Here is an 8,831-nt window from a genome sequence, read left to right on the forward strand (position 1 = left end):
CCTTTGCTCACTTTTCTGTTGAGATGTTATGGGAAGTATCTTCACACAGGTGGCTCCATAGCCAAGGGTTCTGAATTTGTAAATTTGACCAAACTGCACAGAAAAAATTGGGAAAGATACTCATTTCTACTGAACTTGTACAGGTAGTTTTCCTTGTTATTATTCGCTGAACAATACAGTATAACAACTGTTTGCAGCAGGCCATGGTGGCACATGCCTATAATCTCAGCACCCTGGTGACGGAGCAGGAGGATCACAAGTTCAAGGCCAGCCTGAGCTATATAGTGAGACCCTTTCTTAAAAACAAAACAGCACCCCCCAATTGTTCAGTAGCATTTATATTTGTATTAAGTATTATAAGTAATGCAGAGATAATTTAAAGTATTCAAGAGAGTGCACATAAGGTTATATGCAAATGCTACACCATTTAGTAAAAGGGACTTAAGTATCTTTGTTTTTTTGTGGGTCTTTTTTGGCGATACTGGGGTTTGAGTTCAGGGCCTCATAGTTTCTAGGCAAGTGCTCTCATCGCTTTTCTGTGTTTGGTATTTTTCAAGATAGAGTCTCTTGAACTATTTGCCTAGGCTGGCTTCGAACCTCCCTCCTCCTGATCTCTGCTTTCCAAGTAGCTAGGATTACAGGCACAAGTCACTGGTACTCAGCTTATCTTTGAGTTTTGATATCAGTGGAGAGTCCTGGGACCAATGACTACCCAGAGACAATTGTATTCTGGACACTTGTATGTGTTACAGATATCTTTCTCAGTACCCTGGATTTTGACTGTCTTTATGTCGTTCACTTTTTAAAATCAATCAACTTTGTTTTCTAGAGCAGTCCAGGTTTGCAGAAAGAAATGCAAGTGGAAAGCAAAGGGTTCCCATGTACCCCTCCCCCTTCATACATTTTCCGCTCTTTTTACCATTTTGCTTTAGAGTAGTATATTTGTTACAATGGATGATGCAATGTCATTATTAAGTAAAGTCCATAGTTACTCCCGGCTCCCGAGGCTCACCCTGTAATCGTAGCTACTCAGGAAGCAGAGATCAGGGGGATCTGGTTTGAAGCCAGAGCAGGCAAATAGTTCCACCAGACCCTATCTCAAAAAAACCCTTCACGAAAAAAGGGCTGGCTCAAGGTATAGGCTCTGAGTTCAAGCCCCAGTACCAAAAAAAAAAAAAAAAGTTCATAGTTACATTACAATTCTGTCTTTGTGTTGTACATTCTATGGAGTATTTTTTGGTTTGTTTGTTTGTTTTGGTACAGGAGATCTGAAGCCAGATAATAGGAGCTGTACCACTGACCTGTGTTCCTGGCCCCATTCTATGGGTTTGATGAGTGTGTGGTGAGGGAATACACCATTACAGACCTGTTTACCTTTCCCTACCTCCCCACCCCAAATCCCTCCAACTTGTGAGATTTCTGTTTTCATACTTTGGCCTTTTCCAGAATGTCATAGAGTTAGAACTCTACAGTATGTAGCTTTTTCAGATTGGAATATCATCAGAAATTTTTAAAAAATGGCTGGGGATGTAGGTCAGTAACAGTGCTTACTTGCCTAGCACTTGTAGTTCTATCTGGAGCAAGGCAAAAAAAAACCAAAAAAGTTTTGGGGGCTGGGAGTGGGGCTCAATTGATAGAGTGCCTGCCTAGCAAACACAAGGCCCTGAGTTTAACCTTCCCTATGGCCAAAACAAAATTATTTTTTTGTTATAACTTCACAAGGAATTTCTATTCACCCTTTAATTAGATTCACCAAGTGTTATTATTTTGTCCATTCCTTTGATCATTTTTCTCTGTATAAAATAGATACAGGTGTATCTACATTATATAGTCCATAAAACTCTATTTTTGGAGCATTGGAGAAGACTTTGCAGATATCATGCCTTCATTCCTAAAAGTATCCATGTAGACCCTTAATCAAAATCTTGAAATGTAACATTGACATTGAACTGCTTCAGATTCACATCTGCTACCCTCTGACGCCATTCATTTCTTTTTTCTGACCTTTGGTCCAGTCCTGTATCTCACGGTGCCATTAGTTGTCATGTCTCTTAAATTTCCTTTCATCTGTAACATTTTCTTAGCTTTTCTTTGTCTTTTGATATTTTTGAAGAGCCCAGAACAGTATATATATGTATGTATTTATATATATGTATATATTTATATATATGTATTTATATATAATGTATATATATTAACGTGTACATTATATATGTATATTAAATAATAATAATAAATACAGATGTTCTGTCTCTTAATTGGTGGTTGTTTAGTATTGCCTCAAAGTTAGATGCAGATTAAACAATTTTAGTGAAAAACTCTTCTCAGGGGATTGAACCCAGAGCCTTGCTCATGCAAGGCAAGCATTCTACCACTAAACAACACTCCTAGTCTTAATTTTTTTTTTTTTTGGCAGTACTGGGATTGAATTCAGAGCCTTGCACTTATTAGGCAGGCACTTTACCATTTGAGCCACTCCGCCAGCCCTTTTTGCATTGGTTATTTTTGAGATAGTGTCTCATTCACTTCTTGTGCAGCCAACCTGGACTGTAAGCCTCCTATTTGTGCTTCTCTATATCTCTGGAAATGACAGCACATGCCACCACAACCAGTCATTGATTGAGATGGGGTCTCTCAAACTTTTTGCCTGGGCTGGCCTTGAACCACAATTCTCTTCCTCCCAAGTAGCTAGGATTACAGGCATGAGCCACCTCACCCAACTCAGCCTTAGATTTTTTAAATAAGGTTGTATTTGCTAGTTTTATCTTCTACAACATACTTTCCCCCTTTGTAAATAATAGGTAATTCATGTAACTAATAAGTAATTTGGAGGGAGATACTTTGAGGCTTTAAATATCTTACTCATCTTAGATTGTTTGTTGACTACTTTTAGCATCCACTGAAGATTTCTACCTAAATCAATGGTTACTAAAATAGTTGCAAAATGGTGATTTCTTTTGTGATGCTGGGGATCAAATCCAGAGAGCATCCATATTAGGGAAGCAAGGGCTGTTCCACTGAGCTACTTCCACAGCCCTTGGTGAGACTCCACAGAGTCTCACCACGTAGCCTGGCTGTCCTCGGACTCATGCTCTGATCAAAATGGTGTTTTTTGTAAGTTCATCATTCCTTCACAAATTTTGAGTTGCTTGTCTAGATATGCTTTGATGAGTAGAAATTTTACAAATATAGCATTGCCAAATTTAAGCAGACTGTCCTTGTGGTTTAACGTATTTTATGCTTTGTTTAAAAATCCTTCCCCAAACTCTGTCATATGATAACCTGCTGTCTTCTAAATGCTTTCTAGTTTGCTTTGCACATTGAACTTTTCTAGCTAGCTAGAATTGATTTTCATGTATTGTATGAGGTATGGGTTTTTATTTTCATTTTATTTTCCACATATCTCAGTACCTTCTCGAGAAGTCTGTTGATTTCTCATTGATTTTTGTTCTCAAATAATCCATTGCTTTTTGCATTGAAACCATAATAATTTATAGAAAATTACTTTCCCAAAAATTAACCAGGAGACTGGGGATATAGCTTAGTGGTAGAGAGCTGTCTAGCATGTGCGAGTCCCTGGGTTTGAGCCCCAGAGCCACAAAGAAAACAAAAACAAAAAACCAGGTAACCCATACAATTCTACCAAAGGCACCAATTTTGGAATTTTATGTGGATTTTGTTATTCAAGATCAAGGAACTGCAAATAATGGTTCACGATCTAAAACGAGCCCACTTTCTGCTTTTGTATGGCCCATGAGCTAAGAATGTGTGTGGTGTTTTTTTTTGGAGACCGGACTTTCTATGTAGCCCAGGTTGACCTTGAACTTGAAATCCTCCTGCCTCAGCCTCCCTACTGCTAGGATTACAAGTGTGCCCCACCAGACTCTGTTTGATTCTTACATTTTAAAAAAAGGATTGAAGAAAAAAAAATATGGTATGAGTAACATTTACAATCTAGACTTTCACAGAAAAAGTTTACTGACCTCTTTTCTAGATTATTCTTCAATGATTTCATGTTGATAAAAATGACTAACTGAATTGATGACATTTACCAAAATGTTGGTTTTCTAACTATCTTTTATGGTGGTTTATGTCAGATAGGATGATTTTTAACTTTTAGAATATTTTTGCAGCATTATGGTAGACTATGTCGTGTTTTGCCTTTTTAGCATTTTAAAGAATGTTGGATATGTTGAAAGCAAAGCCATAAATTGTCATCAAATGAGCAGATTTTTTTTAAAATTGATGCAAACAATCGGTTATTTCCCCACCATTCATTACTAGCAAAAGTAAGAAGTTTGACAATTCCATCCATGGGAAATGGAGATCAGAGGAATCCCTTACCCAACACTGGTGGGTGTATGTTAGAACAATCATTTGGGATACAATTTAGCATTCTCTAGCAAATTTGGGTGTTATTATAACCTATAAATCAGTAATTCTACTCTTGGTGATACCAGTAAAGTAAGTTTTTTGTTTGTTTGTTTTTTGGCGGTACTAAGGTTTGAACTCAAGGTCTCGAGCTTGCTAGGCAGGCCTTCTACCACTTGAGTCATTCTGCCCACTCTGTCAAGATAAAATTTAACTGGAGTACTCACTCAAAAATTTCGTAGATGCTCTCTTTACTGTTATTATTATTATTATTTTTTTTGGTGCTACGGGTTTGAACTCTTGGCCTTGAGCTTGCTAGGCCCTGGAACCACACCCTCAGCCCAGAAACTCTCTTTTTAATACCAAAAGGCTGAAATAAGCCACATTGCCTCTCAATAGAAGAATGGATAAATATATTATGGTCTATCCAGATAGTGATATATTATCTAGCAGGAAAGATAACTAATACTGCCTTTTTTTTGGAGGTACTGGACCTTGTGCTTGCCAGGCAGGTGCTCTACTAGTCAAGCCACACCCCCATTCCTTCTTGCTTGTAGATATTTTTTTGAACAGGGTCTTGCATTTATCCTGGGGCTAGCTTGGACTTTGATGCTCCTATTTATGCTTCCTGAATAGCTGGGATGACAGCTATAGGTTGAGATGGGGTTTCACAAACTTTTTGCCCAGATGGCCTCAAACTGCAATCCTCCTGATCTCAGCCTCCCAAGTAGGAAGTTATAGGTGTGTGCCACCATGTCTGTAAAAAGATGTCTTAAACATAAAATTCAGATAGTGATTATGTTTGAGATAGATGATAAGCTGGTGAAGCCCCCAGGAGATATAGGTTGGTAATGATCTTGTTTTGGGGTAGATGAGGAGGTTCACAGACATTCATTATTTCACTAAAAATAAACAAAGAAAGCCTGAATAATTAAGCTAAAATGAAGCCACGCACAGACAATGATGACAAAATATGTGACATCAGAAATATGACTAACCCATCTATGTGAGCCTGAGTTTCCTGTTCCCCTCTCTTGACTACCAGCAAAGACTCTCACAAACATTCAGAGAAATATAGTTTCTTTGGAAGAAATAAGAATTGGGCTGGCTTCTTAAGTCTATGTCAGATTAGGTGAGTCTAATTATATTGGTCTAGATTAATTTAAACTAATCTATTGAGGCATTACTTTTACAGTTGCTACCATAACTAAGATTCCATTTTTGCTTATACTTTAATAATATGATTCTAGTTTCTTCCGTTGAGATCAGAGACGGGACCTGTAGTAAGACATGACACCAGTGACTCAGGTTATCCAGTGTCTCCTAATTTCGCCCCACCCTGTATAAGTGGGACTCAAAGAGTAGGAATGTCCTGGAGGCGAGGCCTCGTAAAAATGTCAGTGCATGGGCGATTGTACATAGACAAACACAGCTTGTTGCTTTTCCCGGAAGTCCCAGGATCCTGGGTTAACCGGAAGGAAGAGCGAGAATGGGAATGTTACTGACGCCAGAGCTGAGGCAGCTCAGCTCTGATGAGTGGGGTGACTAGTCATTCACCCCCCAAACATGAGCTATGTGACAAGTGCCACTGAGCATTGGGAAATCAGTAGTTGTCAAATCAAAGCCCCGGAAGGCAGAACATTCACAAAAAAGTCGAGAGGTCCTGTAATTTCAAGGTTCCAGCAGTTGCTGTATGACCTTGGGAAAGTGACTTCACTTCTCTGGCCCTTAGTTTCCTCTAGGCCCTGTGGCATGTGTTCTGTGTGACTGTACTTAGAAGGGCTCCATGCATGTGTTCATACTGTGCTGCCACCATCTTGGCTTTTTATTTTTAAAACTGGAGATGGAACCCAGGGCCTCCAGCTTGCTAGTGCAAACTCTGCCACACGAGCCCCGCCCCCCCAATCTTGACATTCTTTGTACATTTTGAACACAGAACTTTGCATTTGCACTTTGTCCTGTGTTCCACAAAATATGTAGCTAGTCCTGAGTTTTTCATTTTTAAAATAGCGTAAAAATAGCACTTCCTTAGAAACAAAGACCAGTGGCTACCAGGGGCTGGAGGACAGGAAGACAGGAGTAGGACGATGGAGTTCAAGGGGTGTGGAGTTTTGGTTTTGCAATATGAGAATGTTCCTGAGATTTTTTTGCACAACAATGCACATAGACTTGGTATTACTGCATGCTCAAAATGGTTAAGGTGATCAATTTTGTTATGGGCAAAAATGACATTAAAATGATGTTTATAAAAAGACAGGGCTGGGGCTGTAACTTGGAGGTAGAGCACTTACCCTCGCTTTGATCCCCAGCACCCCAAGAAAAATAAACAAAAAGGACAAACACTACCCCCACTCCCCAAACAAAGCTGTACCTTTTCAAAAGATTGTTACAGTAATGTAACAACTATGCAGGTGCACAAGCACCATATAAATGTTGTTTGGGACATTCAAGTCCTAAACTCAGTCCTAGAGATGTTTCTTTGAAGTTTCCAACTTGGATAAACATCACATATCAATAAGAAGGTATCCATTTTCTTGCCTTGTTCTCACCACACCTTATGCCAAGCATGCTAATCAAATTTATTCTTAAACCTTCCCAATGACCCTATGAATAGGTCCCAATGTAGCACCGTTTGGTACAGAAGGCACTGAGGTTCCGAAAGGGGAAGTCACATGCTCAAGGGCACCCAGTAGCCGTAATTTAAACAGGGTGGATCCCACTGAGCGTTGCAGTCTCCTAACCACTGACTCCATTTTACTGCCTCCCTTTGGAGGCCCGCAGCTGAGGCGTCCTGCGTCCTATGGAGGGGCCTTGGGAAGGCCCAAGAGGGCTGACGCTGGCCCTCTGCCAACAGACCACATCAAGGTCATTCTCAGTTATCTCTGCTCTCTGGTTTGTGTCTTGTCTGCGTTTAGATTAACTTTGCAGAGGACTTAACGTTGTCTGCCCCAGATATGCCTCCCCAGGACATGAGGCAGGAGCTGGGTGCTGGGGAGCCTAGAATGTTTCTGCCTGGCCTCTCCAGCTTGACAAGCTTTGCGATGGAAGCAAATTGGAGGCCTGGAGATTCCCTCTCTTCATCCAGCTGCCTTGGAGGGTGTGCCCTAGGGAAGCTTTGCTTGTGTGTGATGTCCCCACAAACTCCTCTGCCCCCCCACTTCCAGCTCAGAATCCTGATCTCTGGTCCTGTAGGCCTGGACTGTGCTCCATGCCCATGTGTGCTAGGGTGTCGCTCCTCATCCATAGGTTCCACACCCAAGATTCCACCCACTGTGGATGGAAAATTTTAGGAAAAAACATTGCGTCTGTATTGACCGTGTACAGATTTTTGTACAGCACTTACATTCTATGATAGCACAAGTCAGCTAGAATTGATTAGAAGAATATACGCAGATGTGGGTAGGCGCTATTTAAATACTATACCATTGGGGCAGCCACAGATGTGGGTACCTGAGGGGGATCCCCAAACCACCCTTGTGCAGATACCAAGGGATGACTGTATCTTGACTCCAGGAGGAAGGTCTGATTCTTCTTCCCATTTTACAGAGGAGGAACACTGAGGCTTAGGTTGGGGACTGCTATATGCCTCAGAGATGAGCCCAAGACCACCGCTGGGAGTGATGGAGCCAGGGTTCGAACCCCACTACAGGCTCAGTCTCCTGGTTAGGGGCTGCTGGTGGGGTCTGCATTTGCCAGCTTCACTCCCGGAGAGCAGTAGGCCAGAGGCATAGGGGAAGGGAAGAAAGTGCTGATTCCCCAAGGCATTTTTTTTGGCTTATGGACACCTGTTGAATAACTGATTTTCCTGGTGTGGGTCTAGGTGGGACACAGCGGTGCACACCACAGCAAACTTGGAGTTTCCAACCTTGTGGGAGACACAATAAGCTATCAGACAAGCAAGAGGTAGACAGTAAGTCTAGAATGAGAAAGCACAGGAAGGAGCTGGATTTGGGATGGAGAGAAAGGGGGGCAGGCAAGGGGAATTTAGCATTTTGGTTGTTAGGAAGAACTCTGAGGAGGTAACATTTGAATAGTAAGAGTTAGTGTGTGAAGTTCTAGAGGAAGAACATCCTAGGTAAGGTGAATGGGAAGTGCAAAGGCCCTGAGACATGACTCGGGGACAGGAAAAAGGCCAGTGTGGCTGAAGTGCAGTTAATGCAGGGAGTGACAGGGCTGAGTGTGAGGTAAGCAGGGCCCAGATCATGTAGGGCCATGAGAGCCACATGAACACATTTACATTCACCAGAATCCTCAGACAGGAATGAAAATGGAGGACATCCCAAATTTTAATGTCCAGGACACTCCATGATGGGCACCATGGGTTCCTAAAACCTTTGAGTTACAGCTGAGCTGTAGTGACCTTTGAGAACCACTGGGATGCTCTTGGAACTTGCAGTAGCCCAGGATAGCGTGGAGTTGCCAGAAGGTGGTTATTTGGGAGGCAGGGGTTAGGTGACTCA

Source organism: Castor canadensis, chromosome 17 (assembly GCF_047511655.1).
Source record: "Castor canadensis chromosome 17, mCasCan1.hap1v2, whole genome shotgun sequence".
In the NCBI taxonomy this organism is placed as follows: Eukaryota; Metazoa; Chordata; class Mammalia; order Rodentia; family Castoridae; genus Castor; species Castor canadensis.